We start from the raw sequence: 22,480 nt of genomic DNA, 5'->3' as shown, positions 1-22,480 counted from the left end.
ATATTCGGTGTATGTGTAGGCAAAGGGAAATGAGCCGTAACTAGATAGAGGGATCCAATGTAATACTGTCTGGCCAGTCAAAGAATCCATTAACTCCCTAACGTATGTATGTATGTGTAGAAAATTGAAACTAATCTATCGTGTTAGCTAGCCTGGGTTTAGGGTACCGCAAAACTACACATACTTTTACCCTCGTGGTAATAGGTACATGCTAAATATTATTAATATAACTAATGTAAGCACATTTAGGTATTATCAAATATATAAACTCAACGAAAAAAGAATGAAATGCGGAATACAGGGTGAAAGTAGGGGAGTTACAAAGCATTGCATGTGAAAATAGTCTGGGAAACTGATAATTGATCAAAGTGGTACTGTTATGATTTTTGTTCCTGTGAAATGTAGGTATTTAAGCTGTGAGTAGACGATTGTTCGGAGAAAAGAAGGCAAAGGTAATTTAAAAATGTAACAGAATAATACATAGAAAAAATAGAAATGTTATTGTTTTTCCCCGGGGATGTGAATGTTCTTAATAAAAATACTTTATATTATATTTTACAGAATAAAAGCATTTATTATAATATTTAAGTTAGTAATTTCGGGCCAGAGTAAATCCCTTGCTGTGGTAGCCCAAGTGTCTCCTGGTTGCACAAAAATGCATTAGAAACAGTATTCTTGTAATAAAAAAGGGTGGTGATATTGATTTCACAAAAGAGTAATGAGAGAGAGAGAGAGAGAGAGAGAGAGAGAGAGAGAGAGAGAGAGAGAGAGATGCAGTGTCTCAAACAAAGGCGGGAACGAAATACTACCTTGTCCCTAATGCCTAATCTCTCCATCAGTAACACATGGAAAGACCTAAAATGTGTTTACGTGCTTTTATGTTCACATTTTCGAGATACTAGTCGATTGACTTTTGTTTCTAATGCTCAAAATTGTTATGATGAATTTATGAAAAGTAATTTATTTATGTTTATGTAATCATTAAAATATATGGATCAGTGAAACAATCTAGAACATAAGTAATAAACACGACATCACAGTTCCCACTAGGCGCTGCAGTAATGCTTCTCTCTCTCTCTCTCTCTCTCTCTCTCTCTCTCTCTCTCGGTTGTATTTTATCTTTGTCTGAACTGTTTAAGCAACAACGACAAATTTCATATCGTCTGTAGGCCTACTATATTTTTTAGCCAACAACAACAGCATTCTTAAAAAAAAAAAGTGTGAACTTGATTTAATGTGGAGAAATAGCCTAACCTGTTATTAATTTTGTAAACACATTTATATTGCATTACGCTTCTGGTCTCTTTATTTTCAAGCTTCCCATTAAATTGCTTTACATATTCCTTCTTATATTTCCATTTACAGTAGTTCTCTTCATTGAGGGTACACTCAGGCACACTATTCTATTTTATTTCTCTTCCTCTTGTTATTAATATTATCATCAAATGCTAAGTTACAACCCTAGTTGGAGAAGCAGGATGCTATAAGCCCAGGGGCTCCAACACGCAAAATAGCCCAGTGAGGAAAGGAAATAAGGAAAAAAATATTTTAAGAATAGCAACAACATTGAAATGAATATTTCCTATATAAACTTTAAAAACTATAACAAAACAAGAGGAAGAGCAACTAGATACAACAGTGTGCCCGAGTGTACCCTCAAGCAAGAGAACTCTAACCCAAGACAGTGGAATATCATGGTACAGAGGCTATGGCACTACCCAAGACTAGAGAACAATGTTTTGATTTTGGAGTGTCCTTCTCCTAGAAGAGCTGCTTACCATAGCTGAAGAGTCTCTTCTACCCTTACCAAGAGGAATGAAGCCAATGAAATTAGAGTGCAGTAGTTAACCCCTTGAGAGAAGAAGAATAGTTTGGTCTGGTAATCTCAGTGTTGTCAGGTGTATGAGGACAGAGGAGAATTTGTAAAGAATAGGCCAGACTATTCGGTGTCTGTGTAGGCAAAAGGAAAGAACCGTAACCAGAGAGAAGGGTCCTATGTAGTACTGTCTGGCCAGTCAAAGGACCCCATAACTCTCTAGCGGTAGTATCTCAACAGGCGGTTGGTGCCCTGGCCAACCTACTACCTTGTGTGTGTGTGTTTAAGTTTTTATAGTTTATATATGAAATATATATTCTAAAATTGTTGTTGTTTTTAAAAAGTTTTTCTTTAATTGTTTGTTGCTTCTCTTTTAGTTTATTAATTACCTTGTTTTTCTTCCTCACTGGGCTATTTTTTTCTTGTTGGAGCTTAGCATCTTGGCTATCCAATTAGGGTTGTAACATAGCTTTTGTTTTGATAATAATAATAATAATAATAATAATAATAATAATAATAATAATAATAATAATAATAATAATAATAGTGCATAAACTTTTCCTTTCCCTTTGGTATTTCCCCCAATATACTATTATAAAACACGTTTTAATTCCATTAATACAAATATAAATTTTCATCCACATTTCATATTCAGTTTAAGGTAGATTTATTTTTTTAGCAATTTATATATACAAATATACGCACACACAGACAGCTGCCAAAGTGCATTTTATTTAGAAAGAAACAAAAAGAAAAAAAAAAAAAGCGTATTTTATTCACACAAACTCGTATTATAGTTGTTGATAGAATGCGCTGTCACCTGTTAGTTACTATCAACAACTTCTGAGTACTTAAAGAATTTGACAGGTGTAAGTTAAAGGGAAACTTAATATAGTTTAATTATATTGCAAGTGGTGTTTTAAAGTGATTAAGTGACTGTAATAATTGTCTGTTCATAGTATGAAGGTTTGTTTATGGTGATATATCGGGAATTTTTATTTGTTTACTTTTGGTCTGCAGGTTGACAACGTAGTAACAATAATAACAATCTTATTTATATATGTTATGTATGCTAGTGTAAACCAGTGTTAAATATTAAGGTTAATATTAACACTAATATGAGTATCATATACGAAAATACATTTATATGCTCTCGAATCTATTTCTTGCATGTCATTTTAGTTCCAAACTTTCCACCCATAAAGTAATATTTTTTTAACTCAATTTTCTCATTATCATTCAGACCTTTGTAATTTCAGGCGTATTTTTACATTTTGAAAACTATATTTCACCAGGGAAACAAACAGGAATGCAAATCAACGTAAGGTTCTCCCAACTAACCTAACGTAGGATGCTATGTCCTTATCCTAATGCGAGTATTGTAGGTGTAATTCCGAGGTTATCCACCACATTCCAATTGTCTTGATTGTGGTAGATGAAGGTATTAATGAAATGGACTACCTGATTTTTTTTCTTACGAGAACACTAACCATCGTCAGTCAATAGGAGTATGACTAGCAAAGCTGTACGGGAATGATTGTTAAAAATTCAACAAGGTATTTATAACTACTGGTGGGTCGAGGGTAAGCCCCCCTATTTCTCGGTCAGACACTTGATTTTGACTAAGGCAACCAATTTTGGCTGTTTAAATTTTTGAATTTTTCTTTATAGAATTATTTCAAAAGTGCAGAAATGTCAGTGTGTTTTGGTAAGCCTGGATAAATTAAATTTAAATTACAAGGATATGTTTATTGGAAGTATCCCTGCCGGGTGGTCTGCCAGACTAGGTCCGAGCCCTGCTGAAGCTTGATAGTACTTATTAGTGTCTGCAACCTCATTATCCTTGTGAACTAAGGATGGGGAGGTTTTGGGGAGCCGATAGATTTACTTGCCGAGTCCTTAGCGGCCATCGCCTGGCCTTCTCTGGGGTGCAGAGGGGCTTAGGCTCTGATCATATGTATATACGGTCAATCTCTAGGGTATTATCCTGCTAAGGCATTGTCACTGTCCTTTGGCTCTGTCATTCATGAGTGACCTTTAAAGCCACAAATGTGACAGGTTATGTGCAAACCTGCCATTGATCTCGTCTTCCATGTGCCTTTTGTCTTGGCAGGACTGTCTGCAGTCATCCCCTAACTGAGTGTGGCTATGCAACGGTAATGTCAGCCTGAACCCAAGGAAGTTGATTTTCTCGGATATTGCTGTTGCTTTGTCAATAGGAGAAGAATTTTGTGCTTGCAATGTCTCCCAACTAGGTGCCACACCTAGTGGTTATTAAGAGTCCCTTGGTGCTTCTACCTTTGTGACTGATCTCTCTTCCTATATGTGAGGGAGACAGAGGGTGGCTCTGAGATAATGAGAACTAACCCAAACCAGGAAAGTGTCTCAGTATGCAGGTCAGGGACTTATACTCCTGCTATTGGTGTTCGGTCTCGCACTGAACTGAGCACACACTTTCAGTTGGAATGAAGGGCGCTGCCCTTCTTTTACTTCCCCTGGACCAACCATTCCCAACCAGGGGGCCCATGAACCATCGCCACGGATTCTGTGAAAATCATTTGTTCCGTAACTGGAATACAAACCTACGCTATTTATCTAGGGGTATTACTTTCTGCGTAGCTGAAATGACAAGCCATTAAAATTTAGTGGGGGTTAACTACCCATACCGCTAGTTAGCGGGGGTAGGGCGGGTAGCTTGTTACTGCTCCCACTCACACACCAGGGATAAACTTTAATTTTGGCTCGGATAGCGTACGGTTGTTGCCGTTCCTCATCCTTCGCTGTTATTTGTACTGCCATTAATTCTTTTTTGCTTTTTCTTTGTGTTAGTGTGTGTAACATGTGCACCTGCCCTGGACTCGATGGCCGGCTCTGCGGAACCTATATGTCGGCGGTGGAGACCGATTGCCACACCCTTTGTCCCGTCTGCAGAGGTCAACGGTGTGATGTCAACAACCAGTGTAGTGAGTGTCGGGAGTGGTCTTCCTCCCAGTGGGAGAGGTTTGGGCGACAGCGGAAGAAGTTTAAGCGGGATATTTCTCCTTCGAAGGGCGAAAAACCCAAGGCTTATTCTTCTGTCTCAGGACCTTCCTCCGAAGCTCCTACTCGTTCGGTCTCTTCCGAGAGACGGTCGAGTAGTAGCGTAGACCCTTTTAATTTTGGCCGACCCCGGTCCTCGAGAGAGGGTGTTGCTTCCCCTAGCGAAGCTGCCCCACTTCTCCCCCCGGGTGAGGCCCTGTCTATGTCTTCTGTGTTACAGGTTTGGTCGTCCTTTGAGGCTTCTGGGTCCGCCCTCAAAACTCCTTGCTGCAGCTCATCCTCCGGGGTGTAAGTGTGCAGCCGTCGTCGTTGACTTCTGAGGTGGATCCTCTTGCGCTTGTCGACGTCGTGGTGTCAGAGGTGTCTTCTGTGGTTTCTGCCAACTCCCCTGCCCCTCCAGACTCTCCAGGTGTTGTTACTGATTTAGTTTCGCCCGGTCCTGATCATCCTTCGAGGGGGAAACTTAGTCCTATGTCTGTCTCTCCTGCAAGTGTTTCTTCCCCTTGGGGGAGTTCACTCATAGAGACTCCTCTTCGGAGGACTGCTGCTGCTCATGGTCAGCTTGCTGATCCAACAGCCCCTAGAGGGCATCTCCGTCGCAGAGCTCATCCGCTGCTTCGCCTTAGAGGTCACCCTTCACCATCGCTGAAAAGGCCCCTCTTCGGCACTTCTGCCTCGTCATCGCAGCCGTCCTCCGCAGAGGAGTCTCCGCTTCAGTCGTCTCTTGGCCCTCGACCTTCACCCGTTCCTGGACCTTCTCTCGACGACGCTGCTACTAATCCTCGGACTTCGGTCCTGGTCCCTTCTGTAGATCGTTTGCGATCAATATCGGTGGATGTTCACCCTTCTAAAGGGCACATCCCTGTTCCCGTGCTACCTGGCAGCCGACCTGCTGACCTATCATCACTGTTCCTGTTCCTGGTACAGCCTCTTGAAGCCCTACCTAGGCTTGTAGCTGCGCGCCAATGCTCTTCAGCTTGCCAGCTCCCAGCAGTGCACCAACTCTCACCAACATCTCGTCAGTGCCAGCCTGCTCCGTCACACCTTACAGAGCGCCCACACTCTCCAGTTTGTCAGCGCTCTACAACGCTTCTGTTCACCCTCAGTGCCTTCTAGCGCGCCAACGATCACCAGCGCAACAGAGCTCACTGAAACTATAGCGCGCGAGCGCAACTACGGTCTCATGCTCGCCAATGCTCTATTATACGACAGCTACAACCTGCGTGCCAGCACTATCCTGTGATTCGTCTAGGATTTCGCGTCCCATTCATAACATCTCTCCCTCCCCTGACCAGGAATCCAGTGTCCATAGACTCCTTTGCCATAGGATCAGCAAAGGGGCTGGCCCTACGGGCAGAAATCCAGATTCTGTTGAAGAAGGGCGAACTCCAGGAGGTCCTCAATGTGTCCCCAGGCTTCTTCAGTCAACTCTTTCTTGTAGAAAAGGCGTCTGGAGGTTGAAGACCAGTCATCGACCTCTCAGCTCTGAACAAGTTTGTCAAACAAACTCCGTTCAGCATGGGGACTGCAGACATGGTCAGACTAGTGGTAAGACCACAGGACTTCATGTGCACACTGGACCTAAAGGACGCGTACTTCCAGATCCAAGTCCATCTGTCTTCAAGGAAGTACTTGAGATTCAACCTAGACAACAGGAAATACCAGTTCAAGGTGCTGGGCTTCGGTCTTTCCACAGCACCTCAAGTTTTCACCAAACTGTTTGTCCTAGTGTCATCTTGGGCACACAGGATTGGTATCTGTCTCCTTCGTTATCTGGACGACTAGCTAATCCTAGCAGACTTGGTGTCAGCCCTTCTTCAACATCGAGACAAACTTCTGAGGCTTTGCCAAGATCTGAGGATCATGGTAAATCTCGAGAAGTCCTCCCTGCTTCCTACGCAGAGACTGGTATACCTAGGCATGATAATAGACACCAATCTCCAAAAAGCATTCTCATCAGACGACAGAATAGCAAGGCTAAGGAAGGTCGCAAGACCCTTTCTCAGACGAGAAGAACTTCCAGCCCAGACGTCGTTACGTCTCCTCGGTCACCTTTCATCACTGGCCTGTCTAGTTCCCAACGGCTGCCTCAGGATTAGATCTCTCTAGTGGTGACTCAAGTCCCGGTGGAATCAGACTCTTGATTCCCCGGACATCAGGATCCCCATGGGATCAGCAGAACAGACGGACCTTGAGTGGTGGGTGGCAGACGAGAATCTACGAAAGGGAGTGGATCTTCTTGTCCTCCCCCGGATTAGATGCTGTTCTCAGATGCTTCCAAAAATGGGTGGGGCGCTCACGTGCTGCACCACACGTCCTCAGGCCTCTGGTCAGAGTCAGAAGAGTACCTCCACATAAATCTAATAGAGATGAAGGCCGTCTTTCTGGCCCTTCAACAGTTCCATCAGTTCCTGGCGGGCCACTCAGTGGTAGTGATGAGCGACAACACCACAGTAGTGGCTTACATCAACAAGCAAGGAAGTACTTTTTCGCGGCCCCTATCCCATCTAGTAGTAGGGATACTGAGATGGGCCTAGGTACACTCGATACCACTATCGGCACGCTTCATTCCAGTTAAGAGGAATGTGCTCGCCGACAACTTGAGCAGAGCATCTCAGATAGTGAGTACCGAGTGGTCTTTGGATCATCTAGTAGCCAACAAAGTCCTGAGTTTGTGGGGTTCTCCGTCAGTGGACCTCTTCGCAACGTCCCTGAACTTCAGGCTCCCGTTATACTGTTCCCCAGTCCCAGACCCCAATGCTGTCTGGTAAGATGCATTCCAACAACGGTGGGACAACATCGACATTTATGCTTTTCCCCTGTTCTGTCTGATGAGGAGGGTACTCAACAAGGCCAGAACATCGGTCAACCTTTCAGTGACCCTCATAGCTCCGCTATGGCATCACGCGGAATGGTTTCCGGACCTTCTGCAGCTCCTGATGGAGCCTCCAAGAGAACTCCCTCCATGACACGATCTACTCAAACAGCCACATACTAACATATTCCATTAAGCCGGAGCTTCAACTTCACGCCTGGAGGCTATCCAGCATCTCCTCTCTGAGAGAGGATTTTTGCAACAAGTTGCAATCAGGATGTCTGAACCCTTGTGAAAGTCATCAGCAGCAGTCTACCAGGCAAAGTGGAAGGTCTTCTGTGGTTTGTGTCGTGGAAGGGGTATCTCTCCTCTCAATGCCACTATTCCAGCAATAGCGGAGTTCCTCGTATATTTGCAGGAAGAAAGGCGCCTGTCAGTCTTGGCGGTAGAATGCTATCGCTCAGCCTTAAGCCTCGCCTTTAGACCGAATGGAATGGACATTTCTTCATTGCTAGAACTTTCCTTACTCATACGGAGTTATGAACTTACCTATCCTCAATCTGAAGTAAGACCTACCCCATGGAACATAGTTTGAGTTCTCAGGTCTCTTAAGAGACCTCCCTATGAACCATTACGCCAGGCAACAGATTGCTATCTAACTTGAAGACGGTATTCCTGCTAGCTTTGGCTTCAGCCAAGCGAGTCGGTAAACTTCATGGTCTTTCATACGACATCACCCATTCAAGGGGAAGGGGAGAGGTAACGTTCAGCTTCATCCTGAGTTTATTGCTAAGACTCAGAACCCGGGAGTAGCGGATCCACGATTTGACTAATTCCGGATTTCTAGTCTTCGTTCTGTAACAGATGAACTTGATCATCTCTTATTCTGCCCAGTGAGGAGTTTGAGGCTGTACCTTAAGAGAACAGCCACAGCCTGTCCTCGTGTGCCTGCACTCTTCGTCAGCACAGGAAGGACCAAGAGGAGGGTCACCAAGAACACAATTTCAGCATGGATTCGCATGGTGATAGATCATGCACTGAATCCAGACCCTCCTCCTTCATGTCGTCCAAAGCTCATGATGTCAGGGACATAGCTACGTCCTAGGTATTCAAGAGGAACTTCTCAGTGATGCAGGTTCTTCAAGCTGGGGTGTGGAAACGACAAACTACATTCACATCCCACTACCTGCAAGACGTGACCCACAGGAGACTCGATACGTTTTCTATCGGTCCTGTAGTGGCTGCACAGCTGCAGGTATGATACCTCAAGCTCCTTATTGAGCTAGTAGCAGAAGGTTGAGGGCATTGTTACCCAGTTTTAGTCTGCGTGAATGAAAAGATTTGACTGGCTCTTATTCTTTTCTTCATCCTCCCCTCTCTTAGGGAAAGCAGCATCCTGGGTTCTCTACACAAGCTGACCTCAAACCACTGCAGGTAAACCATGCTCCCTTGTGTACCTAGTATTAAGCTAATACTGTTGCATCCCCATACTTTGGCAAGTTGGTATTGGGAAAGTCTTGATTACAACAGTTTTTCCCACTAAAGACTCGGAATAACTTTACGTGGATGGTCACACGTATATATATCTCACCGCACAGCTTGCGTAGGCTGTGGACCTTTCGTAGCAAGGTTTTAGCAAGGCGCATGGACCCCTTATTTTTGAGTACTAACATACTCAGATGAGCCCCCGGGTAAAAGCCAAAAAGCCAGATTGGTAGGGACGTCCACCCTTCCTAATGGGTGAGTCACCCCTAAATAAATAGTGTAGGCTTGTATTCCAGTTACGGAACCTGCTGTTAGGTGACCTTCCCTTCCGTCTATCTCTTAGAGTATACCCACAAGTCCTTGGAAACCAATATCCTTGGCCCTATGGTGGGTGTTCAACACGCTGTGTAGCCAGCCCAACTCCCTCATGGGACAAGAAGCATCTAGTTTAAGATAATGGTTATTACATACTGTAAGTCTGAGGATAAAATTAAGTGACTGGTAACTGCTGTTCCTTTTTCTTCCCTCTCTCTTAGGAGGAGCAGCAATGAGTGCATTATTTGCTTGACTGGATTATACCGAGCTATCTTTTTCATACAGGATCTGTGAAGAAGTATCTCCCTTCAATGAAAGGGAAGATGAATGACTATATTGTATATCAAACCAAGTGCTTGGTTTAAGGTATGTTTACATTCTGATAACATATCCCAAAAAGGGACATAGGATCCGTCATTGACCAGATGCCAGAAACTTTCAAGGCATTGGCCTAACCTAAGGCCTTTAGGATCCCTATGCTTAAGCTGTTATGAAGTCCTTGGAATTGTCTCCTTTGCTTCTATACAAAACCAGGCAGATTAACATTTTTAGAAAAGCTGAAGAAGTTAGAATTTGATTCTTAGAGACTTCCTCCCACCAGTTGGTGAGTCTCTTATTTAATGTGAGCAAATCACAAATTTTTAAAGTAATTTGTTTTAATCCTAACTTTACCGCACTCTCGGTCTCAGGCTTCAGGCATAAGACAAAAGTGACTAACTTAGCTGACTTCCAGGCATATGGGGCTTTCTTGCACCACCTATCGGTAGTTATAAATATCTCATCTGACTTATTTAAATGATTCAGGTTTGTATAGCTAGGAAAATAAAATCACTACGCTTTAAAAGTTTGGGATATTTTGTTAAATTGTTTTTTGAGGGTTTAGTAATGCTCTATATGTAATATTTTTGAAAACTGAAATTATAATATGTAGACTATCTTTGTTAAGAATTTATAGTATACATAGTATAAGGTTATCGTAACTTTACGATATTGTTTCAAGCAAATGCAAGGGACCTTGAAACTTTTCCCATGTGTGAGTGGGAGTACTGTGCCGTGGATAATTTTATTTTAATTCATATGTTTATTTTGTAGATAGAACAGTTAAGTGTGAAAAGGGACCAAGTTGTTTGTCTACATTTCCAATAAACAAAGCACCTTGAATTTGGATAGTCAAATATGTATCAAAGCTGACAATTAGATGGATATACTGAAGAAAGTTTTCATGATAAGAACAACCAAAGTTCTCGTAACACTGTCTTTTAAAATCATATGATGTTCAAGTATTTATCCTATTTTTGTGGCCAACAACTTTATCATATCCAGGTGCAGACTTGATGAATCAAATTTAGTTTTCAAATACAGTAATGCTATTAGCCATCTTTACAGGTTGAATAGTGGATTACATCCAAGAGAGCAATTTATTTGGTGGTATCTTCCAATGAGCCAGTTTTATTTCAACAACTACATCAAGATGAAAATATCTTAAACCTTTACTCACAGCCAGGGTGAAGGTTTATATGAAGGTGAGTTTGCACATGCACAAGCCAGTGGATAATGTAGTTTGTTCCGTAACCGAAATACAAACCACGCTATTTACAAAGGGTTTACCTTTTAGCGCAGCTGAAATGGCGAGCCATTAGAATTTAACGAGGGTGTATTACCCCCGCGCTAGTTAGCGGGGGGGTAGGGGAGTGGTAGCTAGCTACCCCTCCTCCCCATCACACACAGGTGAATACTCACTTTCACTTTTGGCTCGGACTGTGACAGACGTCTCTGTCTTGGTCCTCTCTTGGCAGCCATTGTTTGTTTTGTCTTTATTTAATCGCTTACTTTTAAATATTTAACTTAGCCGGTGAATATATAATAGCTGCAACTCTGCGGCTCGACAGAAAACACACTAAAAAAACTCGCGAGCGATCGCTATGAAGGTTGCGGGTGTGCCCACCAGCGCCAACTGTCGGCCAGATACCACTCTTGTATGTAAACAAAACCTTCAATTCTTCTCTGTCGACGTTGACGACAAGACGTATTCATACTCGCTGTAGAACCTGGAGTTTTCTCATCATATTTGGTGAAGTACTTTATTTTGGTTTGAGCTTTCGCAGTGCAGGTGTTTTTCCTCAACATAAACTCTTGAACTCTTTATTGAATCGGATTATTTGTTGATGACTTGGATTGTTTTTGGAATTTTCTTTGACTAATTCAAAATGGCTGACCCTTCTCAAGTACCTAGATTTCGAAAGTGTAATGCTAGGGACTGTAATAGGCGTCTTCCAAAGGCTTCTCTCGACCCACATACTGTTTGTTCCAATTGTCGGGGTAAAACCTGTCAATTGGGAGATCGGTGTGAGGAATGCGTGGGCCTTTCGGAATTCGATTGGCTCGAATACGATAAATATGCACGTAGACTAGAGAGAGATAGGGTAAGGAGAAGTTCATCTAGGTCCGTAGATTTTTCCTCTCCACATGCCCCTGAACCTAATCCTTCCCCTGTAGTGGTTGTTCCTAACCCCCCTTCTAGCACTCAGGAACCGTCTATGCAAGACATGTTACGTGCTATTCATGCCTTGGGGGAGAGAGTTGAAGCGTTAGCAAGTGACCGTAATCAACTCATGGCTGACGTGAAGGAACTTAAGTGCCATAGTGCCACGGCGGAAAGTGGGAAAGTGATTAGTGCGCAAAGTGTTGTGAACAGTGTTGCGACAGAGGGTTCGTCTGTTCGTGCCTGTCGTTCACCTAGTCCGGGACCTCTTGCAAGCTCCCAAGCCCAGGGGAGAAGTAATGTCGTACGACTTATGGGTTCGAGAGGCCTTGATCAGCGAACAGACGTTCCCTCTATGGTATCAGGCGTATCTCATCAAGATCGCCCCTACCATAGGACGAGAGAGCCCATTTTTACCTCGTCTTCCGAAGGCTTTTCACGCAAGAAACTGTGGAGCAAGGTTTCTAGGCCTCTTAAACGGAAGTCGGTCCCTTTAGGACAGGTCCAATGTCCTGGATGTAGTCATTGGGACAGTTCGGACCCGTTGCTGTCATCGGATGACTGCTCGCCGCCTAAGCAAGGCAAAGTTGTGCCGTCTCAGACGCTAACCCCGTCTGTTACCGCACCCATTCCCGTGGACCCTAAATGGGTTATACTGCAGGACATGCAGTCTAAGCTTGCGTCCCTTATGGAAGATTACAATGCCGATAAGGTTTCCGTTGAGCCTAGCCGTTTATCTCATAGAGATCCTGGCCTTCAGCCACCCAAGCGTTCTGTTGTGCGTCCTGTTGACGTTGGTGTAGCCATCTCACGTCAAGCAGTTGGGGTAGTACCACACTCGATGCGGTCTCGTGTGGATTTTCAGCCGCATGTGGACGTTAGGCAACTCACTGATGCGCCTGGTGACGTTCAGGACGTTCGCCAACCATCGGAGTTGACTTGTTTTGACGCTGTGCGTCAACCTCCGCAACCTAGAGTTGTTTTGACTGCGCAGCCTAGGCGGTCTAAGCAGTCTCGGGTGGACGCTATGCGTCCTCACGCACCTGTTGTTGTTGACAGTTCTCAGACTGTCAAGTAGTTTCAGGACGCTGCGTCCTGGTCCGCCACTTATGCACCAGTGCGGGTGGACGCTGCGTGTCAAGCATTGCCAACCCCTTTGCTTGTTTCTCATCAGTTGTCAGATGAGGAACTTTCGGATGAGGACGTTGCTGACCCTCAGCCTGAGGATCATCCTTCAGATATTGATGAACTTAGAGCAGTTCTGCCATCTATGGACTTTAAAAAAGTCATGCTCATTTTTAAAGAGTTGTTTCCTGAACACTTTGTCTCTGTGGCTCGGTCGTTCGCCGCCGTCTGAGTTTGTTTTAGGCGTACCTGCTGACATGCCAGCCTTTACAAAACTCGTTCTCTCTCGCTCGTCCAAGAGAGTTTTACGGCTGTTAGGCGATTGGTTGGAAACCAAGAGGAGTTTAGGGAAGACGGCCTTTGCCTTCCCCCCATCTAAACTCTCGTCTAGATCGAGCGTCTGGTATGCCACGGGAGAAGTTCTCGGCTTGGGAGTTCCTGCCTCTGCCCAGGGCGACTTCTCAAGTCTTGTAGACTCTCCCCGACGCCTAGCCATGAGACGCTCGAAGATTAGTTGGTCATCCTCAGACCTTGACCATCTACTTAAAGGCATTTTTAGAGCGTTTGAAGTTTTCAACTTCCTTGACTGGTGTTTGGGAGCCTTGAGTAGGAAAATCTCATCGGCCGATAGAGATGTCTCCTTGCTCATTATGTCCTGCATGGATAAGGCCATCCGCGATGGATCCAATGAGCTCTCCTCTTCGTTTACTTCAGGAGTCCTAAAGAAGCGAGAGTCTCTGTGCTCTTTTCTGTCAGCAGGAGTGACGCCCTGTCAACGATCTGAGCTACTCTTTGCCCCTTTATCTAAGTTTTTGTCTCCTGAACTTTTGGTTAAGGACATAGCGTTGTCTCTAGTGCAGAAGGACACCCATGACTTGGTAGCGTCCTCTGCTCGCAAAGGGACCCCTTCGACTGCCTTTTCTGCTAGACCTAGGATAGACACTCCAGCGTCCAGGTTTATTCCGCCCTTTCGTGGCAGAGCCCCCAGCAGGGGAAGTACTCGTGCCGAAGGAAAGAGAGGAAAGAGGGAAGGAGCCAAGTCCTCGCGTGGCAGAGTCTGACTGCCCGCAACTTCAGACAGCAGTAGGTGCCAGACTCAAGAACTTCTGGCGAGCCTGGGAGAAGAGAGGCGCAGATCAACAGTCTGTGAGGTTGCTCAGAGAGGGGTACAAAATTCCATTTGTACGCAAACCTCCTCTAGCGACTTCCCCCATCGATCTCTCTCCCAAGTACCGAGAGGAAGCAAAGAGGCAAGCCCTGAAACTAGAAGTGTCTCTTTTGCTAGAGAAGGGAGCGGTGGTCAAAGTCTCGGACCTTCAATCACCGGGGTTTTACAACCGTCTCTTCCTAGTACCGAAGAAGACAGGAGGTTGGAGACCGGTGCTAGACGTCAGTGCTCTGAACGTCTTTGTCACAAAGACAAAGTTCACAATGGAGACCACGAAGTCAGTCTTAGTAGCGGTCAGAAAGGGAGACTGGATGGTCTCTCTCGACCTAAGAGACGCATACTTCCACATCCCCATTCACTCAGATTCCCAACCTTTTCTGAGATTTGTGTTCGACAATGTGGTGTACCAGTTTCGGGCCCTGTGCTTTGGCCTAAGTCCTGCTCCTCTCGTGTTGACGAGGCTTATGAGGAATGTGGCAAAATTCCTCCATTTATCGGGTATCCGAGCCTCCCTTTACTTGGACGACTGGCTTCTCAGAGCCTCGTCCAGTCATCGCTGTCTGAAGGATCTCAATTGGACATTGGATCTGACCAAGGAATTGGGACTTCTGGTCAAAATGGAAAAGTCACAGCTGATCCCATCCCAAACTATACTGTATTTAGGGATGGAGATTCGCAGTCCAGTTTTTCGGGCTTTTCCGTCTGCCCCCAGAATAGATCAAGCCCTGCTCGTAATCCAAAGGATGTTGAAGAGAGAAAGTTGCTCAGTCAGGAATTGGATGAGTCTAGTAGGAACTCTATCATCCCTGGAGCAGTTTGTCTCGCTAGGAAGGCTACACCTCCGACCTCTACAATTCCATCTAGCTTTTCACTGGAAAAAGGACAAGACGCTAGAGGCGGTCTCGATCCCCATTTCCGAAACAATAAAGGCTTGCCTGAATTGGTGGAAAGACAATATCAGTCTACGAGAGGGACTTCCTCTAGCAGTTCAGAAACCAAACCACGTTCTATTCTCAGACGCATCGGATTTGGGTTGGGGTGCGACACTGGACGGTCGGGAATGCTCAGGTCTGTGGACCTCAAGTCAGAGGAGCATGCACATCAACGGCAAGGAGCTTTTGGCAGTACACCTGGCCTTGATGAGCTTCGAGAGTCTCCTTCGAGACAAAGTGGTGGAGATCAACTCGGACAACACCACAGCCTTGGCGTACATTTCCAAGCAAGGAGGCACCCACTCCCTGACACTGTACGAGATCGCAAGGGACCTGCTCATCTGGTCAAGAGATCGAGGCATCTCCCTGGTAACGAGATTAATCCAGGGCGACTTGAACGTTCTAGCAGATTGCCTCAGTCGGAGGGGTCAGGTAATTCCTACCGAATGGACCCTCCACAAGGACGTGTGCAAGAGGCTTTGGGCGACTTGGGGTCAACCCACAATAGACCTCTTTGCAACCTCGATGACCAAGAGGCTTCCAATCTATTGCTCTCCAGTCCCAGACCCAGCAGCAATACATATAGATGCCTTTCTCCTAGATTGGTCTCACCTAGACCTATACGCATTCCCACCATTCAAGATTGTCAACAAGGTACTGCAGAAATTCGCCTCTCACGAAAGGACAAGGTTGACGTTAGTTGCTCCCCTCTGGCCCGCGAGAGAATGGTTCACCGAGGTACTTTGATGGCTGGTAGACTTTCCCAGAAGTCTTCCTCTAAGAGTAGACCTATTACGTCAGCCCCACGTAAAGAAGGTACACCAAAGCCTCCACGCTCTTCGTCTGACTGCCTTCAGACTATTGAAAGACTCTCTAGAGCTAGAGGCTTTTCGAAGGAGGCAGCCAGTGCGATTGCAAGAGCGAGGAGAGCTTCTACCATTAGAGTTTACCAATCGAAGTGGGAAATCTTCCGAGACTGGTGCAAGTCAGTATCTGTATCCTCGTCCAGTACCTCTGTAGCCCAAATCGCTGATTTTCTCTTATACCTGAGAAGAGTTCGCTCCCTTTCAGCTCCCACGATCAAGGGCTACAGGAGCATGTTGGCTTTGGTCTTCCGGCATAGAGGCTTAGATCTTTCCAACAATAAAGATCTACAAGATCTCCTTAAGTCTTTTGAGACCTCTAAGGAACGTCGTTTGGCTACTCCTGGATGGAACTTAGACGTGGTCCTAAGATTCCTCATGTCAGACAGGTTTGAGCCTTTACATTCAGCCTCCCTGAAGGATCTCACTCTTAAGACTCTTTTCCTGGTGTGCTTGGCCTCGGCTAAAAGAGTCAGTGAGCTTCATGCCTTCAGCAAGAACATCGGTTTTTCGACAGAAAAAGCCACTTGTTCTCTTCAACTTGGTTTCCTGGCCAAGAATGAACTGCCTTCTCGTCCTTGGCCTAAATCTTTTGATATTCCTAGCTTATCAGAGATCGTAGGCAACGAACTAGAGAGAGTATTATGCCCCGTTAGAGCTCTTAAGTTCTATTTAGCTCGTACTAAGCCTTTACGAGGTAAATCTGAAACGTTATGGTGTTCGGTTAAGAAACCATCCTTACCTATGTCAAAGAATGCTTTGTCATATTTTATCAGATTTTTAATACGAGAAGCCTATTCCCACTTGAGTGAGGAAGACCGATCTTTGCTTAAGGTTAAGACGCACGAGATTAGAGCTATAGCAACTTCCGTGGCCTTCAAGCAAAATAGATCTCTGCAAAGTATCATGGACGCGACCTTTTGGAGAAGCAAGTCAGTGTTCGCGTCATTTTACTTGAAAGATGTCCAGACTCTTTACGAGGACTGCTTCACACTGGGTCCATTCGTAGCAGCGAGTGCAGTAGTGGGTGAGGGTTCAACCACTACACTTCCCTAATTCCATATCCTTTTAATCTGTCTCTTGAAATTTTTTAATATTGTTTTATGGGTTGTACGGAAGGCTAAGAAGCCTTTCGCATCCTGGTTGATTTGGCAGGTGGTCAAAGTCATTTCTTGAGAGCGCCCAGATTAGGGGTTTGATGAGGTCCTGTTGTATGGGTTGCAGCCCTTGATACTTCAGCTCCTGGGAGTCTGTCAGCATCCTGAGAGGATCGCTGGGCTCCGTGAGGAAGACAGACTTACAAGGCAGAGTAATCGTCTAAGTCAACTTCCTTACCAGGTACCTATATATTTTGGTTTTGTTATATTGATAACTGTCAAAATGAAAAAACTCTTAGCTTATACGCTGTAAACATAATTAACTCTGGTCTCTACCCACCTCCTTGGGTGTGAATCAGCTATTATATATTCACCGGCTAAGTTAAATATTTAAAAATGATATTTTAATTATAAAATAAATTTTTGAATATACTTACCCGGTGAATATATAAATTAAATGACCCTCCCTTCCTCCCCAATAGAGACGCAGCGGGACGAGAAGAATTGAAGGTTTTGTTTACATACAAGAGTGGTATCTGGCCGACAGTTGGCGCTGGTGGGCACACCCGCAACCTTCATAGCGATCGCTCGCGAGTTTTTTGAGTGTGTTTTCTGTCGAGCCTCAGAGTTGCAGCTATTATATATTCACCGGGTAAGTATATTAAAAAATTGATTTTATAATTAAAATATCATTTTTCATTTACTCAATATTTATGTAAACATGTTTTCATGTTTGTATACATATTTGAGTATAGAAATCAGTAAGTTTCCTTTTCAGATTTGTGTGTGTAGTGTACTTATCTACTTGGTGTCCTCGGCAGTTGGCCGCCACGGCGTTATGTGTGGCGATCGAGTTTGACTTATGTCTTTCTCTCTCTCTCTCTCTCTCTCTTGAGGTCGTTCACCCTTTTACTACGTGTTACTACGCCCTTGTAGCTTCCTATCTGTGTGGGGGGGTTGCTACGCCGTACGTTTGTCTCAATTAGTTTATGAATCTAATTGTATTTGTTGATTTTTCAGCTTGTAGAACGATTCCTTTCGGGGTTTTCGTTCTTTCTTTAGTGTTCATTCATTTTTAAATTACATAATTACATAGTTACATAATTATAATTGTTATAATTCTGTTTTGGTTACAGCTCTCCTTCCGTGAGTGTAAGTGGTTGTGAGGGCACGTGCCTGTTGTGTAATTCTTGTTTCCTTTCCCTCGGGATTCCTCTTCGGAGCCTTCCCCGGGGAATGAATGTGTACTAATGTTTTTTTGTTTTATTTTTTTTACAGTTACCGATCTAGTTCGTTTCTGTAATATGGCAACGGTGTGAGCTGTCTTGTTGAGTTCTGGGGATTCGGCTGTTGCTGCCTCCCCCCCTTGTGTTTTCGTCAGGGCGTGTCTCCTTCTACTGGAAGTACTCCCGTGACGACGGACAGCTCTCCAGTTCATTTTATAACTCTCAGGAGGCTTGCCTTCTTGGGCAGGTAACTTTCCTTCCGAGGGAAGTTTTTCCTGTCCAGGCTTGAGTTTTTCCCCTTATGGAGGGTTCTCCTCTTGCCTTTTTTAGTGTGACTATGCTCTTGGTGCTGAGCGGTCACACCTGCAGTTTCGCTCAAGGGGCTGGGCAACTGCAGGAGCTCCTCTTCGGAGGATTGCTCCTTCTAGGTCACTGCTGATCAGTCTCTTCTACGAAGTGTTTCTCTTTCGTTCGTGAGAGAGTACACTCATAGAGACCCCTCTTCGGAGGTTTCTTCTGTTGCTGTTGGCCTTCCTCGCCGTAGGGCCCACCGTCCGCCTCGTCGTAAGGGCCTCTCATCTCCCTATAAGGGTGCTTGAGGCGCCTTTTTGAATCTCCGTTTGCAGCCTACAACTCCTTTTTCTCGATCTTCCGCCTTGGTGCAAATGGACAGCAGTCTGATCTCGTCTTCCGACGGGCTACGGTCTTGTCTTCCGACGGGCTACGGTCTTCCCGACAGACAACGGTCTTCCCGACGGACAACGGTCTTCCCGACGCACAGCGGTCTTCCGACGGACATCAGTCTCCCGGGGGACAATGATCCCTTCGGGGCAAAGGGTTGCCTCCCACGGGGGTTCTTCCCTTGCGTGTCAGGGTTTCCCTGCGCGCCCTTCTGCTGTGTTCTCTCCTGCTCCTGCTCAGTGTTAACACACAGGCGGTCTTCTGCTCATCAGTGCTCTCCTGTTCGTCAGCGCTTTCATGATGACCATCCCTGCTGTTCCTGTTACTCGCCCTGTGCGCCCACGTTCGCCCTCGCGATCTAGAACTTTGGTTCAGGTCGGGGTCAAGGACTCTTCTTCTATACGCAGGCTTCCACGCGTAGCCTTCTGCTCGTCAGCGATCATCAGCTCGCCAGCGATCACCTGTCTCTCGGCGATCTCCGGATCGCCAGCGTGTGTTACAGCCGGCACGCCAACGTTCTCCAACTCTTCTGAAGGAACATGGTTCGCCAGCTACTAGCTCACCTGCGCATGCTGATCGCCATCGCGCGACCCTCAACTGTGCATGCTGATCGCCATCGCGCGACCCTCAACTGCGGATGCTGATCGCCATCGCGCGACCCTCAACTGCGGGTGCTGATCGCCATCGCGCGACCCTCAACTGCGGATGCTGATCGCCATCGCGCGACCCTCAACTGCGGGTGCTGATCGCCATCGCGCGACCCTCAACTGCGGATGCTGATCGCCATCGCGCGACCCTCAACTGCGGATGCGGATCGCCATCGCGCGACCCTCAACTGCGGATGCGGATCGCCATCGCGCGACCCTCAACTGCGGATGCTGATCGCCATCGCGCAACCCTCAACTGCGGATGCAGATCGCCATCGCGCGACCGCACACCTGCGGATGCTGATCACCATCGCGCGACCCCGCGCATGCTGATAGCCATCGCTCGATCGCCCACCTGCAGAGGCTGCTCGCCATCGCGCGACCGCCCATCTGCGCATGCTGATCACCATCGCGCGATCGCCCTCCTGCACATGATGCTCGCGATCGCTCACCTTCGCATATTGCTCGCCAACGCACGATCGCTCACCTGCGCATGCTGCTCGACCATCGCGTCGGCATAACACAACGCGCCATCCCCAACCTGCGCATTAGCGCTCACCAGCTCACCACCGATCGCTTGTTGATCCATATCGCCAGCGGTCTTCCTCGCCCACGCGGCAGCGCGTTTCCTCGCCATCGCGCTAACGCTTGCGTTCGCCGCCTCGGACTCGCGCTCATCCACCTGCCCACCCTCACGACCGCTCGCCTGCACGCCCGCGCGACCGCTTGCCTGTGCGCCCGTGCGACCATTCGCCTGCGCGCCCACACGCCCACGTGCCTGCACATTTACGCTCATGCGCGTCCGGGCCCATGCTCTCCAATGTTCACCCACGCGCGAACCAACGGTTTTCCATCACGCGGACGGATGGTGTTCCGTCGCGCGAACTTACAGTGTTTCTTCGCACAAACGTCGGCTTATTTCTTGCAGTATCCATTGCTCGTCTATGGGTTATCGCTCGCCGACCACCAGCTCTCGCCCTTCCTACCACGCTCGCCCTCCTTCTGCGCTCCTTCGCTCACCTTCGTTTACGGTACCGCGCATGGGCGCTTCCACGTTCGCCCACGCGAAAATCTTTGAATTACCATCGCGCGAGCTCCAGGGCGATAGCGACCACGATTCCCAATGGGGTTTTCGCAGCATGGCCAGCCTGGCGAGTTCTTCTGGAGCGTATTTCCAGAACACGGCCTCACCCCGTAAACACAGAGCATGGCACTTGCAAGAATAGGAGAAACTTAAGGGAGATCTGAGCAACACTCCTCTTTCCTGAACCTGGTTAGCCCTTCCCCGTCATTCCCTGGAAGGATTTTTGGCGGGGGGGCTTTCCGTTCAAGATTTCTCCATCGGACAAGGGGTGACTGCTTACCCCTTCCTCTGGGAGCTTACCAGGTTCATTCCCTCCTCGGTTACGGCCCGAGGTTTGGTTCAAGGAAGCTACAGGAAGAGCATGGGTACTTTCCTCCTCTCGAGCTCAGGCACCTTGGCCTTTCGTCGTTAAGTATCTAACTTGCGGACAAGCTCGATGTTGTACCATCTGGACGCACTGACTGAGGGCTTCCTTCGGGTGTCTCATCTGTGGAGGTCGACGACCTCGGACACCCTTCCATCCTTGAGAAGAGTTTGTTTGTGCCCAAGGACAGAGACTTAGACAGCGGCTGTGCGGAGGAAATCGACTTCCGTTTTCACTCCTCCAAGGCGCTTTCTTCCAGACTCTGCAGGGCTCCAGCGCCCTTTTCTTTCAATCACGTCGGCCTAAGTTATCGGCTACGACAACTGGGACAAGGTGTCCAATTGCAGTTTCCTCCTGTCAGGAATAGATGGCACGGGAGACTCCCCCGGGGGGGCATAGTCCTAAAAGGAGTTCACGAACTCTAGGATTGCAGGTTTTTCTCTGGGAGGATGCTTAAGGTTACTCATCCGAATGACATCTTCCCGATGCCCATTCCCGCACGATCTCTGTGATCAGCCAAGGATATCGCGCCTGCCGTCTCTGTCAGCGAATTCAGTGTCTCTGAACCTCTATGCCATAGCGTCAGCAGAGTTGCCCGGTTGGGCAGAAGGATCCATACCTTAGGCGAAGGTCTTCCTTAGGATCATCGACGGCTTCACCCCCGGCCTCCTCAGTCGATCCTTTCTTGTAAGAAAGGATCTGAGAGGGGATGTCCATAGTCGACCTCTCAGCCCTGATCAAGTTTGTCGAACAAATTTCGGCCAGCGTAGACCAGCAGAATCGATCAGACTGGTAACGAGGCGACAGGACTCCTTAAACCCTGGATCGGAAGGACGGGTACTTTCAGTTTCCATTCCATTCATCTTCCAGGGTGCTCGTCGAATTCAGCCTAGACTGCAAGTATTCCTGCTTATGATGCAGTGTGGGTATCCCGCCGTGGCATAGCAGGTTTGTTTCCCCAGAGAACTCTCCCTGCCTTCCTCTTGGCCGCTCAGGTGCAGGCTTCCGCCTCCTCTGCTGTTTGGAGGGCTGGTCAACTCCGGTCGGCTCGGGTTCGACCTTCTTCAGTGCCGGGACAAGCTTCCGGATGCTTACCATGAGTGTGGGCTCATGGTATTTTGCTTGGAGCCTTCTCTTCCTCTGCCTCAACATCTGGAGTATCTGGCCATGATATTGAGTCGACGGCCTTACCACGTTGGAAACCCCGCTTCTCGTCCGTCCAGCGAGGTTTAGCAACGTCGGTACTTGGATAGGTGACCACCTGGGGACGCCAGATTCTGTTACCACATCCTCCGAGCCTTCCTTTCGGTTGACTGTGGCAAGACTGAGGAGAGTCGCAGT

General features: G+C 46.8%; 1 protein-coding gene across 1 annotated transcript in view; it reads left to right on the top strand.

Annotated features, from left to right (window-relative positions):
* Nucleotides 1-2,562: 2,562 nt before the first annotated feature.
* Nucleotides 2,563-22,480, top strand: part of LOC137623331 (WD repeat-containing protein 13-like) — a 108,871-nt gene continuing 88,953 nt past the window's right edge. The window contains exons 1-2 of the mRNA XM_068354134.1: nt 2,563-2,685; nt 10,857-10,993. The gene's annotated coding sequence lies outside the window, so the exon portion shown is untranslated. The remainder of the gene's footprint in view (nt 2,686-10,856; nt 10,994-22,480) is intronic.

This window comes from Palaemon carinicauda, chromosome 30 (assembly GCF_036898095.1).
Source record: "Palaemon carinicauda isolate YSFRI2023 chromosome 30, ASM3689809v2, whole genome shotgun sequence".
In the NCBI taxonomy this organism is placed as follows: domain Eukaryota; kingdom Metazoa; phylum Arthropoda; class Malacostraca; order Decapoda; family Palaemonidae; genus Palaemon; species Palaemon carinicauda.
The sequence above is the reverse complement of the archived record's forward strand: the minus strand, read 5'-3'. Positions and strand labels throughout refer to the sequence as shown.